This window comes from Capricornis sumatraensis, chromosome 19, assembly GCF_032405125.1.
Source record: "Capricornis sumatraensis isolate serow.1 chromosome 19, serow.2, whole genome shotgun sequence".
Taxonomy (NCBI): Eukaryota; Metazoa; Chordata; class Mammalia; order Artiodactyla; family Bovidae; genus Capricornis; species Capricornis sumatraensis.
Window position 1 is genome coordinate 25,939,361 of NC_091087.1, and position 17,946 is coordinate 25,957,306.

The following is a 17,946-nucleotide window of genomic DNA, read 5'->3' on the forward strand; positions in this document are numbered from 1 at the left end:
GGGCAATTAGGACCTGTGGATTTTGTTGGTTTCCTTTTCATTTTGTTTATTTTATCTTAGAGGTTTTTGAAAAAGAACATTGTGGATGTGGAAGAAAGGACAAGATTTCTCTCTATGGTTGACAGCAGGGGCTGATGGGGATTGGATACTCCAGGTAATTAAAAGAAACCATACATATTTTTTTCTACATTTATATAGGTCACTTTATGCCTGAGTCTCAGAAAAGCAGAACGCAGTGGCAAAAAGCCACTGACGTGTGTGTGCACACACACTCAAGTACTGCAATTCACTTGACTACAGCAGCTGAAATCCCCACTCAGTCAACCCACCTTCCCCAGAAAAATAGAAACGAAATTTCACCTGTAAGAACAGGTCCTGTCAGAAAAAGAAAACAAAAAGTCCCAGGCAGGCTAACATCAGCTTTAAGGCTGGCAGGGCCATGCTGCAGAGGCAGGACCTGCTGTTTTGATCACTGAGGCAGGAGGGCCACATCGCTGCCCCTCACCAACACTGCAGACAGCTATCTTCAAGACTCTGGGGTTCTTTACCAGGTCCTGCTTCGATTCCCCAGAGAGTAGTTGGGATGAGGAGACATTCAGCCTTTGTTTCCTTTAAGATGGCCTCTGCAGACAGTGGGTTTTCAGTAAGCTTAGAAAAATTCTGGAGCCAATGTCAGATGGGGCCAACCACCAGCTGGGGCCTAGGGACCAGGGTCTCTGCATCAAGACTCCTCCCACTGGAAATTACTGACTTCCAGAGATTTTTTTTTTTTAACTTAAATGGGAGACACACTGTACACAAAGAAAGAGGACCCAATGCCTAGCTACACACCCCCATTCCCAAACCGATCACATATATACAAGAGGGACAGACTTGCTTTGGCAACAAGGCCCCTCCGGAGGCCCAGGGTGTGAACAGCTGCACAGAGGGCTGTGTGCTGTGGAGTCAGCACCTTAGGAGGCAGGAGGGGTGGTGAGCAGAGAAGGAAGGAGTCTCAGGTCCTGATGGATCAGAAGAAGGAAAATGGGCAGAGGTGGTCAGGACACAGGAGACGGGAAAACCAAGGATAACAAGAAAAGGGGCAAAAAGCATAAAATATAGAAAAGATGAGAGAGCAGCAAGAGAAAAAGGGAAAACAGGATGTGGGCAACCAAAGAAAATAGGAAGGAGACAGAGCAGAAGGTGGGAAGGAAATGGGAAAGGGAGTGAGATGAGTGCAGAAGGATGTGAGAAGGGAGAGAGGAGAGCCAGAAAGAGGACACCAGAGCTTGGTAATGAACTTCAGGTGAGACAAGGGAGGAATTGGGAGCCCTTGGGCAAAGCCTCAGCCTCTGTTAAAATTCAGGCGGGCAGAGAACACCAGGTCAGTCACATAAATCAGCAGGTTGATGGCTGTCAAACTAACCACAGCCAGTTGTTGGTCCCAGATGCACACGGAGGTGGGGACTCCACTGCTGCAGTTCACGTCACTGGACCGCTGGAGCGGCCTGCCCAACTTCTCGTTGAACTGGTAGAGCGGCCAGAGGAGCAGAGCAGTGGTGTAGAGGAGGACGGAGAGCAGGGTCAGCACAACCTGGAAAACGGAGAAGGGGATGGGCAGCCTGTTGTCGCATTTGCCCAGGTTCACCAGGATGGCCACGGATGACAAGACGAAGCAGATGGAGTACACGGCCACGCACCACTCCAGGGCCGGCTGGTGCAGGTACAGGGAGGTGTTGCTGAGGAAGACAAAGATGACACAGGCCACGATGGTCTCCAGCCCCTTAAGCAGGCCTGGCACGGTGGCCATATAGCCTGTGATCATGTTGGGCTGGGCCCTAGTCCAGGTCACGTCCATGGCATAAGCCACAAAGGCGATGCAGGAGAATGCAGTGGAGATGATGGGGCGGTCCCAGTCGTGGCTGTTGGACAAGAACTGAATGTAGATGACGGGGTAGATGATGGAGGCCGAGAGGCAGAGGAGGGCGGAGTAGCAGTTGCAGGTGGTGAGAAAGTTGTCCCAGGAGAAGGGGAAGTGGCCCTCCAGCCCGCATAACTCAACTATGAGGATGAGGAGGGTCAGGACGAAGCAGAAGCACCAGATGAACATGGACCAGTTACCTATGGCCCCCTTCCAGGTGCCCACGCTGGCCCCCAGCGAGAAGGCCATGCAGGTGGAGAACAGCTGCAGCTGTCGCAGGCAGCAGCCCATAATGGTCGGGGAGCCCAGGGCCTGAGGACGATCATGTGGTAGTCATTCTGGTCCTACTGGTCACCAGTATGGCAGAGGTCTTCGCTGAGGATCACCCGAGAGAGGTCCAGCCCTGGAGGTGAATTAAGTCAGATGACAGGAAAAGGCTCAGGACTCTGTGATGGCTGAGGCTCAGGATCTGTGGAGTTGGACTCAATGGCTCAGACACTCGGGCAGAAGCACAGCACTCCCGAATGGTTCTCCTTCACCCATCCCCCTTGACCTTGTCACGAGACTTGTCTTATCCCAAAGCTCACAGCTGGGTTGGGTCTGGCATCAGACCATGAACATTTATTTCTTCACCTCTTTCTGCTGTATGCCATTATCTACGGAGACACAGGGTAGCCTGACCCTTATCTGCAACCCCAACCTTTCAAAGTTCTGAAAATTGGACAAGCATTTTTTTTTTTTAATTGTTTGGTAACAAAATTTGAACTGAACACAGACCATTTATGGTCTTTATTTCATGTGGTATGAAGGTTCAAAATTCAGTTGCAGAAACACGAATGTGTTTGATTACAAGGTATTTCAGACCCCAGTGGGGTATTATGTCATGTAGGATAGATGCACCATGTTACATAAATGAAGCTGAAAAATTCGGAGTCCTGGAGCATATCTGACCCACAGGGTTTCAGAAAAGGGACTGTGGATTGTACTGCTAACCCCCTTTTACAGACAAGAAAACTAAAGTTGGAGGAATTAAGTCCTTTCCTAAGGTGGCACTGGAGAAAGAAATGGCAGCCCACTCCAGTATTCTTGCCTGGAAAGTCCCATGGACAAAGGCCTGGTAAGATATAGTCCATGGGGCTGCCAAGAGTCGGACACGACTGAGCACACTCGCCTACTAAGGGTGCATGACTAGGAAATGGGAACCCAAATAACAGTGCCAAAGCTGCGGGTTTGAAGGCTTTGCTCTATAGCTGACATGTCAAAAGGGCCCATGGGTGGGAGCTCAGGACCAAAGCTCAAGGCTCTGGGACCCAGGATACACTTTCAAGGCCACGGCCTCCTTCTACAGCAACCTGAAGACATACGGGTCCTGGCCTTTCCTCGCTGCAGCCATCACTAGAAGGAGCTGCCATCTGAAGGGACACAACCCCACCCAGAGGAGGGCAGCTTCAGGGGTGAACAGGGAGGAGCCATGGAGTGAGAGCAAGGCCACAGGGACGAGATGACATGGGAAGTAGGGACTATTCTGAATCCCCTCCCCCGAGTTTTACCTTAACACGTGACTCTTGCACACTGGGGAGGGAGACCCCAATCCAGCATGACTCCAAGGTAGAGGATCATGGAGGAACCATAGAATAAATTAACATGTCTGGCTCTTGAGCTCCAAAGCTGCCATCCAGGTGGAAGTCTGGAAAGATCTAGGAGTAGTCCTACCTGAGCAGGACTTTCCTGGCCTGGGAGACTGGTTCGCAGCTTCCAAGCTGGGAACCAAGGGATTGGAAATGAACAAGGATGCTGTGTCTGATGCTGAATGGACCCTTTCAGGGCATCCCGGGGAGGGGGTGGGGATGGATGGATGGTCAGCCCCTTTTTAAAGGCAAAAGCTGAAAGAGGAGGCCTCTGCAGGACCCCTGGGAGGAGACAGCCCTGAGGATGCTCCCAGGACTGGGGTGGGCAGGGGGCAGAGTGGAGATGACTAGGGGGATCCCAGGGTCCCGGGGGCCCTGAGACACCCAGTAGGTGTCCTCTGACCCAGAAGGGATGCAGGCATGGAGCCAACCTTCCCATGGAGGAGGGGCCTGGAGTGGAACTGAAGAAGCCCCATGAAAGCCTCAACATGTCTGAAATGCTATGAACTGTGAGCCCCGAGAAGTGTCCCTGGACAGTGACATGCCATCTTCACCATCTCTCCTTATAGCCCGGTGTTTGGCTCCTTCGTGTCACCACGGAGTCCCTCTGAGCGTCGCACATTCTGGGGAAATCCTTGCAGGCGTGACAGAGCCAGCCTGGCCTCTGGGAGCCAGAGTGGTGTTAAGGACTCAGGCCAGGGCTATTACTCAAACAAACCAACAATCTCAGGGCCAGAACAGCAGCAATTATTTAAGTATTCTTGGAAACGCCAAAATTTTCTTTCTTCTAGTTTGTACTAATTTTTTCCTCTGGGCTGCAGAACAGACTTGCATTGTCAGCACAACAGCACCAACTCCCTCATTCCACCCTCCCTTCCCCAAGACACACCACACACACACACACACACACACACACACACACACACATGCTCAGAAGAGAAACCCATGAGGCAGAGGCTTCTGTGAGTTCATAGAAAGCCCATGATCCAGGGAACTGGAGCCCATCCTCTGTGAGCCCTGGTCAGTGTGGTGAAACCCAGCTCCCCTGCGAGATGCAGCAGGTGGAGGAACCAAGGTTGGCAGAGAGGGAGGGTGTTGGGGACAACAGCTGGAGAAAAGGGTCCTCCTCAAACAGTTCAGAGCCCTGGAGAAGCCGCCCAGCATATTTAACTACACCTTTGCCCACAGTGGATGCAGAGAGCCACTTGATCTCCTCAGACAGTAGGTGGCGCTCTTGTATCTGGTACTCAGCACGGTGGACACACTCCCTCCCCTACCTGAGGCCTGACACTCAGGTGCCTCTCCCATAATGGCCACTAAGGACCAGTAGCTGCCACCTAGAACCAGCTTCTCCAGGAACAGCAGCCTCACTCCTGTCTCCATCACCAATCACATTAGTGAGGGCCTCAGTGACTGTCAACACATCACCAGGCTTTTACCGGGGTCTCCAGTGACATCACTTCCTCCCCCCAGCTCCCCATTTTCCAGTAATTGTGCCCAGAGCATGCAAGCTAATTGAAACAAGACGTGGACTTTTGTGCTAAAGTAGCCTTCACCAGAGAGGCAAGGGCGGCTTCTGGAAAATGTTAATGCTTTCCTGTTGGATGCAAATCCTGCTTGGAACTTAGCTTCAAACGAAACCTCATCTGTAAAATGAGGGGGTTGGACAATCCCGAAGAGCCATGCTGGCTCTGAGAGTTTATGCTACTGTGAAAAAAATTCCAACTGAGCTCTGGGTCGGGGAGCCAAAGGCTACTTCTGGTTGGCAATGGTGTTGTCACAAAGTGGTTGCAAATCAGTTTTTATTTTAGGCCCTGCAGCTGATAGGTTAATTTCTATTTTGTGGGACATACTCTGAATAATTCCATGAAAATCTCTCCACTGACATCACCAACCACCAGATAGGAGGTCCCCAATGTGCAAACCTCAGGCTGAGTCACTTTTCAAAGACTTGGCTCCAGGTAGAAAAAATGGTTGTTTATGATTGGGACCCCCTAGTTGCCATAGAAACCAAGTTTCTCCCTCTCTATCGATCTTCAGGAGGTGTAAGCTTCAGAGGGTTTCCCACCTACCCATGGGCAGAACCAAATTTAAGAAGTCCAATCTTGGGTCAGGCAAATCCACCAGATATTAAAGACAGACAAAAGTTCTGTGCTCTGGACAGCCGGACAACCTGAATTTGGGAGGTGTGCACTTCACTGCTATATAATTATGGCTTGGAGGTTTATTGTTTGTTTGGTTAATTATTTCTTGTGGAATTTCTCCACGTAGGTCCAGTCTTCCTGAGACTTCCTAAGTTCTTTATTTAGAAAAGAAAAAGATCCTTTAAAAAAAGAGAGAGAGAGAGAAAAGAGGTTTATAATCATTTCAGCTGGGAGACCCGGACTGCTGAGTAGAGAAATGTGTTTAGAAGAGATGAGCCAGGTATGAGACGAACCACAGCTAAGACCAGCAGACGATTTCTAAATCGACAAAGCAAAGAGATTTCTCTTTACTCCACTTTGAAATTCTTTGGGATCCTGGAATCTCCACACTGAAAGAAGTCTGAGAAGTCACCTGATGTAACCACCCAGGTTACGGCAGCCTGTGTTCCTCCATCCTTGGCAATTGTCAGCTGACTCTCTGCTTCCCTGGGCAGTCAATTCTATATTCTTATAAATTGGCTGAAAAAAAACCTCCTGAGGTTCTTAGAATGAGCTGAAATCAGCCTCCCTGTTACTCCCATTCACCAGTCACAGATTTGTTCTCAGGAGGCCCATGCAGAAAAAAAAGTACAAACTCTAGTCCCAGTGAGCTTGGACAGCACTGTTGGCCGCGGGTGCCATGTCATCTTCTCTTCTGGATGAATACCCTTAGTTCTTTTCATCGCTCCTCATTTTCAGGCATTTCCAGACCCTTCACCCTCCTGGCCACCTGCCTCTGGATGCTTTCCAAACTGTCGGCTTCCCTTTCACGCTGTGACTGGAATTCTGTGCTGATGATCTGGATTCTGAGCTGATGGGCTGACGGATGTAGAAAGTGAAAGTCACTCAGTCGTGCCCGACTCTTTGCGACCCCATGGACTATACAGTCCATGGAATTCTCCAGGCCAGGATACTGGAGTGGATAGCCTTTCCCTTCTCCAGGGGAATCTTCCCAACCCAGGGATCGAACCCAGGTCTCCCACATTGCAGACGGATTCTTTACCAGCTGAGCCACAAGGGAAGCCCAAGAATACTGGAGTGGATAGCCTATCCCTTCTCCAGCGGATCTTCCCGACCCAGGAATCAAACCAGGGTCTCCTGCATCGCAGGTGGATTCTTTACCAATTGAGCTATCAGGAAAGAGACAAGCTCAAACCTGAAGCTGCGAAGCCACATACGGGTGGTTCACCAGAAACAGGCTACAGGGACATGTCCTGTCATGAAAGGACATCTTTGAGTTGCTTGCAAACACTACGGTGTGTTGTCTACCAGGAAAACCACATGCTGAAGTGAAAGTGTTAGTCACTCAGTAGTGTCTGACTCTTTGCAACCCCATGGACTGTAGCCTGCCCAGGAATCCATGTAGGTTCTCCAGGCAAGAATACTGGAGTGAGCTGCCCTCCTACAGGGAAACCTTCCCAACCCATGGATCAAACCCAGGTCTCCTGCATTGCAGACAGATTCTTTACCATCTGAGCCACCAGGGAAGCCCCAACCACGTGCTACGTATCCTTGAGTGTCTCTAGAGAATCAGGGTATAGTTGGAAGTGATTCCTTTTTCCTTCAGTGAACACTTAGTATCGATCTTCTAAGATTCTATCTCTGATCATAGATGAAAGGCTTTGGAGCATGATAATAGATGGTCCAGTCTCTAACCTCAAGGAGATTCACTGGGATAATCTACAGCAGCTTAACTGGCAGCTTAACTACATTAACTGGCTTAACATGTGCTAGCTCTAAACAACTTTGGAAGAATTCTGCTTGTGATTTTAATAAAAAGCATAATCATAGATGATCATAGATGATTGGAGATGGAAAGACTCTCAGAAAGCTTGAATTGATGTCCCTTGGTTTCTAAACGTGCAAACTGAGCTCCAGAATTTGTAACTCGTCCACCTGGCCATCTATCCTTCCATCCATCGACACAACAAATGTATTTATTTAGCAGCCACAATTTGCAAGTAATATATTTGGGGAGAGTCCAAAGTGAACAGCAATACCAGATAAGGGGTAGGAAGTAACTGCGTTGGTGTATGGATAAAAAGCTCGTATTGAATGGTCTGGCCAACATAATCTGGTTGGTTGACAGGCATCAAAGCCAGGACTCAAAACCAGGTCTTCTGCTGTCTGGCACAGGGCTTTTCCAAAGCACATGCTTTCGCTAGTAAATGACTGTTGGTAGGCAACAGAGCATCTGCTCTATATCAGGGAACCCTGTCCTGATGGAATCCTATTTAGACATTTCAGACAATACATCTGTAATTGGGGAATGTGCTGGTTGCACAGATGTAGTGCTTCACCACTGAAAAGCACGATGCAGAAGATAAACATCATTTCTGTCCATCTTCCAGAAGCATAGACAGTCTCTCCTTAACTCCTTCATTCATGACTCCTCCTTGTCAACAGTTTACCAAAACTCTCTCCCAGGATCCACCAGAAAGCAAGTCCAACTTGTTTTCTTTAACTTTCCTGCTCTTTGAGGAAGAAAGAGATAGAATGAGATAGCATCCATGAGATAGGATGCTATTGGCTTTCATATGAAGGTTTTCAAGAAAAGCTTCCTTGGTTTTCATATCCTTCTCTCTCTACTGCCCACTTGCTGACACTATCCCTTGTCAGGCCCTTAACCATGAACATTTTCAGAAATATTACTTATACATTATAACTTCTGGATAAATATATTTGTTGAGTGGATGGATGGTTGGATGGATGGATGGATGGATTGCTAGGTGAATGAATGACAAATTCTGGAGCCCAGTTTGCACATTTATAAACCAAAGGATATTAATTCAAGCTTCCGAGGGTTCCCCATTCTTTATATTTTGCCATAATGTCTCTCTTTTGAGGACTGACTCATTCACAAACTATCGGCTATCATCTCTATGTATGAAGTTTCCAAATTTACATTCCCCACCTTGACAAGAATCCCTTGTTCCACTTGGCTCTTGTTCTGCTGCTTCAAACCCAATAGATCTCTAATCAAGCCTGATCCCCACTCTGCAAGCTGAATATCCATCTCTTTTCCACAATCCTGACCAGCAGCCCTCCATTTCAGACTCATTCTCTTAGTCCATCAGGCTCAAAACATTGAGATGAAATTCAGTTTTCCTCTCTTAAATAAATGAGTCATCCACATAAAGTCATTAGAGATTTCTTTCTCAGCTAAGGTTAATTTTATCCATCCAACTATCTGTGAATCCATCCTTCATCCTTTGAGAACATCCCAGCTTTCTCTGGGATGACTACGTCGTGTGTCAGATAAGCCAGATCCCTCTCCTGCAAGTTCAATGTGATGTCACATCTCAGCTGGAATTGCTGGTATATGGATCCCTCAGGCGTTTGAGCCATGCCCAGCCAGATGCTTCCCTCACCTTCTTTTCACCCTTGAGTACAAGTCCAAGACTGAGAGCATGTGCAGGGCCACAGAGATGCCTCCCCATCAGAAGTCTTGCTGGAGAGCCAATGGTCCTCCTGCTCCTCTGGGAAGGGAACTTCTCCAGGGGCTCAATGGGCCATAACCTGAAATCAGACCTTGTTTAGATCAGGCAGCTGAGAGTTCAGGGCTCCCCGGGGCTGAGCAGTCACCCCTCCAGTGCAGCCCACTCCCAACTCCCTCCCTCCTTGACCTCATTGCCTCTCTCCCCAACTTCCGCTCCTGACACCAGTATCCAGCCATTCTCTATGATTGTCTGCAAAGAGAGGGAGGGATGAGGGGGGTTGTATACTAGCTAGACATCTTTGTTTATAATTTCATTTTATTTGTTTATTTTTGGCTGTGCTGGGTCTTCGTTGCTGCAAGGGTTTTTCTCTACTTACAGTGAGCGTGGGCTACTCTCTAGTTGGATACGTGGGCTTCTCATTGCGATGGCTTCTCTTATTGTGGAGAACAGGCTTTAGGCACACGGGCCTCAGTGGTTGCAGCACCGGGGCTCAGCAGTTGCAGTTCCCGGGCTCTAAAATAAGACTCAATAGTTGTGGTACTTGGGCTTACCTGCTCTGCAGCCTGTGGGATCTTCCTGGATCAGGGATCGAACCCATGTCTCCTGCATTGGCAGCTGGATTCTTATCCACTGAGCCACCAGGGAAGCCCCAGTCAAACATCTTTAACATGGAGGCAAATGTCCAGGAGAAAACCCCTTTGGGGAGTGTTGCGGCATGCAGAGTGGCTAGCATCCAGGCATGACCTCCTATGTACTCATGTAAAGATACTTCCACTCTGATTGCAGTATACCTGCATCCAGATTTCCAGACTGACAGAAACTTGGAGCTTTGAGGGCCCTCAGCAACCAACCAATGCAATCCTTCCCCTGTGCAGATGAGAAGACCAAGGCTCAGTGACCTCCCATGCTCATTCAGTGAGGCAGAGACAGAGCTGGAACTAGAAGACAGAGGGCCAGTGTGACAGGCAGGATAGTGACAGCGAGCCACCTGCTCACTGAGCTAGACCCCACAGCAGCTGGGGGTTCTGGGTTCTCCTCCTCAAACTTTGAGTAAGATAGCTTCTGCTGGTGGAGCCAGGCAGGTGGTGTGAGCCCAGAATGGCAGTAGAGAACTGGGGTGGGGGTCGGAGCAGGGTGGGGAGCACGTCCAGTGAGAGAGAGCCCATGCTTGGCCTGGGAGCCTAGCACAGTGGGAGAGGCAGACAGAGAACAGCCCCACAAGGACTTAAACTCCCTCTTCCCCGCCAGGAGCCTGATCACCTGGGAAGCCAGTCAGTTTCGCAGAAGGACCCCTCCCTGGCCTCTCTGCCCGCTCACAGGGACGGCTGGCCAGGAGGCAGTCCTTCCACCCACGGCTCCCGTGGCTGCCCAGGACTCGGGCATCCTGCCCACTCACCTCACCCCTCGCATCCAGACGTGCTCAGGAGGCAGGCTGTCTTTGCCAAGGGCCCTCAAAGGTCCAGACGATCTTGATCCACTTCCAGGGACTGAGTCTCCCAGTGTACCGAAAAATAGAAAGATGCCAAACAGGGCTCCAAAAATTGAGGTGTGTTTAAAGCATTTCCTGTGAACAAATTAACACTCTTCACACACACACACACACACACACACACACACCAAACATAAAGCAACATAATCATGCTATTCACAAAATAATCATAGAAATTATATAAACATTCAGAGCCCGCCCCCCCCAACCCCCAACTTGGCAACATGGCCTAGCAGTGAACAAGGATTTAAAGTTGTATGGTGAAGGTCGGCCTCAGCAACTCTCTATGACTGCATGTGTGAAACTTCTCTCAACGTGAGTTACATCTCAAGTCGAGACAGAGACCAAATGGCTCTTGGGTCCCAGGCCCTCTCCTTCGGTCAGCTCCACACCGAGGTGTGCAGTTGAGGGACCAAACCTGAGGGTGACGGGCCCCCGTGGGGACTGGGCCTGACCTGGCGGCTCCACACCCACACCCAACCCCAAGCCCGTACCTCAGGGAGAGAGGGAGGGAAGCCAGGCCGCCCCCAGGGACAGTGCAGGAGCCTGGGCTGCCGGTGGGCCGCCAGGCCCGGCTGAATGAAGCCTTTTCATAGCACACCACCCAGGAGGGGGGTGTGATCCCTCCCCAGCCACACAGAAGCCTCTCAACCGAGGCAGCACAGTGCCCTGTTCACACAGCTCAGGAAACAAAATAAATATATTCTCCCCCGAAGACCCCACAATGGGGCTTTTTCACGGCAGAGAATCAGAAACGGCCCTCTCTCTCTCCACCCAGCTGACAGGCTACTGGTCCCTATAGCCTTTGCCTGACCCTCTCTAGACTAGCCAGGGTTCCCTAGTGGCTCAGACGGTAAAGAATTTGCCTACAATACAGGAGATCCAGGTTCAAACCCTGGGTAAGGAAGATCCTCTGGAAAAGGGAATGGTTACCCATTCCAGTATTCTTGCCTGGAGAATCCCATGGACAGAGGAGCCTGGCAAGCTACAGTTGATGGGGTCACAAAGAGCTGGACACCTCTGAGCAGCTAACACTTTCTAGACTCAGGGTCCACCTGGCCCAACCCAGGCCTGTCTTTCTACTTTCTGGTCAAGTGGCCTCCTGGGTAGGTATTGGGCACAGTCTGCAAGAATTTGGAGAAAGGAAGGAGACAGGACCCAATGCTTATTGATTTTCTACTAACTGTCAGGAAAGTGAGGGACTCAATGAAGAAACCACTTCTGGATGTATTAAAGCCATCTGCAGATTAGATGGCACTGGGCACGGCTGGGGGCAGCCGCCAAGATTACTCTTAAGATTCCTGATCAGCCGTGCAAAGCTCCAGGCCAAACTGCATAGCTGGGGGGAACACCGAATGCTCGTTAACCCCTCCATCACACCCACTCTGAGCTATCCCATGCCCCCATGTCCAGGTAGGGGCTTGCTTTCAGAGGGATGTCAACCAGCCCCAAGAAGACTTCTCTGGTACTTTTCCCCACTGCCCAGTCACAGCCAAACCAAATCATCTATGAATCCCCAACATGCTTATCTCCCCTGGATGGTGTACTTCCCTCTGTTTGGAATGCCATCTTCCTCTCTACTCTACTCTCTCTAAAATCACGGGGAATAGTGAAAAACAAATAAATAATATTTGCTGAATGTTGACTCCGGGCCAAGCACTTTTTGGAACTCAAGCATCACCTCTTACAGGAAGCTTTCCCTGACTTCACTTAGCATTGAGATCATCTGTCTAAGAATCTCTCTCTGACTTGATGGGGAGGGCCTAGAGGTCATGGCCTTGCACTCCATCTCTGAGTACCTGGGTTCCTTCCCAGAGATGACCCCTAAAGGTTGGGTGAATGTGGTTGCCTCTACTTTCCTCACCAATACAGTCCTTTAGCTGAAAATATGTGATCACCATTAGTTAGTGCAAAGCTCTTTCTTGTTTCTTTTTATAGCTTCCGTTGACATAGAATAATATTTAAAGTGCACAATTTGATGAGTTTGGGCATGTTCATACACTTGAAGAACCCACCACCATAACCCAGGTAGTGAACAAATCCATCACCTCCGCGAGTTTCTTCGTGCCCTCTGGTCATCTCTCCCACCACCGCTCCCCTCCTCCTATCCCCCACTCTGGGGGCAACCACTCATCTGCTTTCTGTCACTACAGGTTAGTTTGTGTTTTCTAGAAATGTATATAAATAGAATCATACTGTCTGGACTCTTTCATTCTGTGTAATTATTTTGCAAGTCATCCATTCCGTTGTGTGTATCGTGGTTGTTCCTCTCTAATTGTTGGGAAGCAGTCTATTGTAGTTATAGTACAATTTGCTCAACCATGTATCTGTTGATGGACATTGGAGTGGTTCCCAGTTTGGGTCTATTACAAATAATGTGAACATGTATGTAGAAAACTTGGTGTGAACATATACTTTTATTTCTCTCTCGAAGTAGAATGACGGGGTCATATTTTATTTTCCTTCTTCATTCCCAACCTTTACTCTCCCTCCCCCGTAAGCACCCACTCTGATATTTAGCATATTCCCCTACTATGAACAAATTCTCATCAAATGAGCAGAGCTGTTGTGTGTGTGGTGGGCGGTGGGGGGTTAGCTCATGTACCTTGCTGTAAAACTAGTTGTTTCTTACCTTTTCACTTGATCTTATTTTGGGAGCTCCACTATGGATACTCTTCAATGAGAAGTTTGCTATTTCTAATTACTGAGCAGCATTCATAGTGTGTCCCCATCACTTTACTTATCCTTCCCTTTAAAAGAAATATTTATTTGGCTGCACTGGGTCTCAGAAGCAGCACACCGATCTTGATTGCTGCATTCGGGCTCTCAGTTGTGGCATGCGGGCTCTAGTGCCCCAGTCAGGGCTCGAACTCAGCCCCCCTGCATTGGGAGCTCAGAGTCTTACCCACTAGATCACCAGGGAGGTCCCTATCCCTCCCTTTGATCAACTCCAATCCAGCCCTCCCATAAATGCTGCCACAGGCAATATGTCATCCTTCCAATCCCCTCGCTGATCCGTACAAGCACTGAGTTGGATATCTGGGTCCCAAGGCGTGCACTTACTTTATATCACTCAGCTCTGCTGGCTTGACAATTTTCTCACCACCTGAGCCAACTAGTTACCTGCCTGCCCTTCAGCAGTGCTCCAGCCCACATCTCCCCACATGCTGGCCAGTGCTGAATACCCGTTTGCTTTGCTGATCTTTGCCATTCTGATGGGTGTCAAGTGATATCATGTTTCAGTGTATATTCATGTTATTACTGAGATTGAGCATCTTTTCCTTTTTAAGATTTTTTTTAATATGAACCATTTTTAAAAGATTTTATTGAATTTGCCACAATATTGCTTCTGCTTTATGTTCTGATTTTTTGGCGGCAAGGAATGTGGGATATTAGCTCCCCAGCCAGGAATTGAACTTTACCCTCTGCATTGGAAGGTGAAGTCTTAGCCACTGGACTGCCAGGGAATTCCAGAGCATCTGTTCAATTACTTGTTAGCTCTTAGGATTTCTTATTCCGTGAATTACCAATTTGCATTCTTTGCCTATCAAACTTTGTACTTCCTAGCTTTTCCTTCCTGATAGGCAGGAGTTCTTTGTTTTGCTTTGTTTGTATTGAGATATGACAGCATATTAAAAAGCAGAGAATTACTTTGCCAACAAAGGTCCATATAGTCAAAGCTATGATTTTTTCAGTAGTCATGTATGGATATGAGTTGGACCATAAAGAAGGCTGAGCAACAAAGAATTGGTGCTTTTGAACTGTGGTGTTGGAGAAGACTCTTGAGAGTTTTTTGGACTGCAAGGAGTTCCAACTAGTCAATCCTAAAGGAAATCAGTCCTGAATATTCATTGGAAAGACTGATGCTGAAGCTGAAGCTCCAATATTTTGGCCACCTGATGCGAAGAGCCAGCACACTGGAAAAGACCATGATGCTGGGAAAGACTGAGGGCAGGAGGAGAAGGGGATGACAGAGGACGAGATGGTTGGATGGCCTCACTGACTCAATGGACGCTCCAGGAGACAGTGAAGGACAAGAAAGTCTGACGTGCTGCAGTCCATGGGGTTGCAGTCAGACATGACTAACTGACTGAACAACAATAACTTCCAAAAAGTAAAGTGCACAGATATTTAGTGTGGAACTTGGTTAGTTTCTACACATGTTTACACTGGTGTAACCATTGTCCAGATCAAGATTTAGAGCGTGTCCAGCACTCACAAAGTTCCTTGTGTCCCTCTAGTCAGTAACCTCTTAAGGTAGCCACTATTCTGACCTTTATCACCTTAAATTAGCCCTGAAACTTCATGTAAATGGAATTAACAGTATGCACTTTTTTCACCAACTATTATCTGTGAGACCCATCTGTGTTGCAGTCTGCAGCATTAGGTCATTCTTTTTCATTGCTGCATAATATTCCATCATGTGCTTATACCACAATGAATTCACCCTTTTTCTTGTTGCTGGACATTTGGGTTATTTCCAATTTGGAGCTATTGTATATGAGTAAAGCTTCTATTTATTTATTTGGCTGTTTCAGGTCTTAGTTGTGGCACACAGAATCTTTCACCTCTTACACAGATTCTCTAGTTGTGCCTCAGGGGCCTAGGTGCTCTGAGGCATGTGGGATCCCAGGTCCCTGACCACGGATAGAACCCAAGCCCCCTACACTGCAAGATGGATTCGCAACCACTGGACCACCAGTTTAGTCCTGTGAATAAAACTTCTAGAAATATTCTTGAACACACTTTGGGTGGACATAAGTACCAGGTGCAGTTGGGAGTGGGATTGCTGCATCAGGTTTAGCTTTAACGGACACCACCAAGCATTTTCTAAAATGTTTGTTCCAACTGACCTCCTACCAATGGCGTTTGAAAATTCAAGTTGTTCCTCACCCCTGACAATTTTCAGTCTTTTTAATTGTAGCCACTCCAGTGGGTTTCGTAAGCGAGGTTTGTATATCCTGAGATTCACTTCTTTGGGGTTATATACTGTATTGTAGATGTAATTTTACCCATTATCTTAGTCTATCCTGTACCGTTGGTATCTGTCTTCTTATCTGTAAATGAGGATACTACCACCTACCTTCAAAACCTGGCAAACAATAAATAGGTGCTCAATTCACGTTAGCAGGCATTTCTGTCTCCACCGTTAGACCGGTGCCCTTCCAGGGCAGTGCCTGGATCTTAATTTCTGTAGCAAACAGAGCCCAGCTCTGGGCCAACAAGGATTGGTTTTTTCAATAAAGTTTGTTGATTGACTAAAGGACCGAGTCTCCCAGAAGCAATCTCCAGACTGCAATTCAAAGATCTGAGCGAGGAAATGATGGGCTGTGGCAGTGAAATTGGAGGAACATTTCCCTTTCGGGCATCTAGCGGGTGGGGAGAGCCCCCTCCTCCAGGCATGGGGCCCGGGACCTAGCGAGCAGGGATGGGGGTGGGTGGGAGCCAGGGCTGAGAAGTGGTAGTTTTTCCTCTTGAGTGCTCGCTGCCCGGGTGGGCGGCGCGGAGCCGGCCAGCTGCCGTCTGCCCCTCTGCCCGTCCCTTTTTTCCAAAGGCTCTGCCCAGAGGAGCAGGAGGAGGAGTAGAAGGAGGCGGCGGCGGCAGAGACTGAGGAGGAGGGCGCTGGTCTCGCCCCCGCGCGGCCGCGGGAGCCTCCCTCGGGGCCTCGCTGCCCTGGGCGGGCGCTGCTGGACCGCGCGAGCCGCCGCTGGCAGCCAGACGGAGGCGCCTCGCCGCCTCGTCGCTCCGCCACCTGGCTGCCGCCTTCCCCGCCGCCGCGCCGCCCCCTCCGCCCGTAGAGCAGCCCGCAGGCCAGGCTGGGCAGCCACAGGGGCGCCGCCACCGCGGGCATCACCCTCCCCGGGCAAACAGCACTTCTTAGCCGGAGGGTTCGCCAGTCCTGCACTCAACCCTTATAGACTGGCACTAGAGTTTGGTCCATCCTCCCCCTTCCCCACTAGGGCCTGAGGACGGGGAGGGGAAGCAACTGGGCTAAGACCGTGTGGTGAATTAGGAACAGTCAGCACTAGGCTCAAACCCCCACTCCCTGTCCTGCCTTGCCTCTGCCCGGTGGCCAACATACAAACATTTTACTCAAGTGTGCCTCCCCAGTCCCCCTCGACTCCCCAAGCTGTCCCCCGCCCCCCGCCCCCTGCCCCCGAGTCCCCCACCCAGTCCCCTCTCTGTGCACTACCTGGGGGCTGGCAACAGCCTTCACAGGTCTCCTGCCTGCCTTCTTGTCCCCTCAACATACCATCCTCCATCCAGCAGACAAAGTGATCTTGTAGAACATGAATCTGATCACCACTCTGTTTTAAGCCCTGATGTCTTCCAGCACAGAGGGGAATATGGATGAAAACCTACCACATCTCCACACCTCCACTCCCGCCCCCACAACCCCATGCCGCTGGGTTTACTCCTCAGACCCCTATGTTCAGTCCCTTGGCCTGGGCTTCAACTTGCCAAGCTCATTTACACCTCAGGGACCGCAGGGTCTTTGAACTTGCTGTTCCCTCTTCTCCCAAACACTCCTTCGTTAAGGGTTCTTAATCAAAAGAGTCTATGGATTGAGGTCAATTTCAGTTTAATTGTTTTCCTCTGTAACTCTGTGTATATTGTTTTATGTGTCTAAAAACATCATTTGGGGAAGGGGTCCATTGGCTTCACCAGACTGTCCCAGCACCTGTGGCACAGAAGAGTTTAGAAACCCCTAGACCTTTGCAGAAAGGCAGAAAGTGAAGAGGAACTAAAGAGCCTCTTAATGAGGATGAAAAAGGAGAGTCAAAAAGCTGGCTTAAAACTCAACATTCAAAAAACTAAGATCATGGCATCCAGTCCCATCACCTCCTGGCAAATAGAAGGGGGAAAAGTGAAAGCAGTGACAGGTTTTATTGGGCTCCAAAATCACTGCGGACGGTGACTGCAGTGAAATTAAAAGAAATCAAAAGACGCTTGTTCCTTGGAAGAAAAGCTATGACAAACCTAGACAGTATATTAAAAAGCAAAGACAGTACTTTGCCTACAAAGGTTCATATAGTCAAAGTTATGGTTTTTCCAGTAGTCACGTACAGATGTGAGAGTTGGATCATAAAGAAGCCTGAACACTGAAGAACTGATGCCTTTGAATTGTGGTCCTGAAGAAGACGCAAGAGAGTCCCTTGGACTGCAAGGAGATCAAACCACTCATTCCTAAAAGAAATTAACTTGAATGTTCACCGAAGAACTGATGCCAAAACTGAAGCTCCAATACTTTGGCCACCTGATGTGAAGAGCCGAGTCATTGGAAAAGATTCTGATGCTAGGAAAG

The 17,946-nt window shown here is 49.0% G+C and overlaps 1 pseudogene; it reads right to left on the bottom strand.

Annotated features, from left to right (window-relative positions):
* Window positions 1-1,324: 1,324 nt before the first annotated feature.
* LOC138094927 (myeloid-associated differentiation marker-like) lies at window positions 1,325-16,491 on the bottom strand (annotated as a pseudogene).
* Between the last annotated feature and the right edge of the window lie 1,455 nt (window positions 16,492-17,946).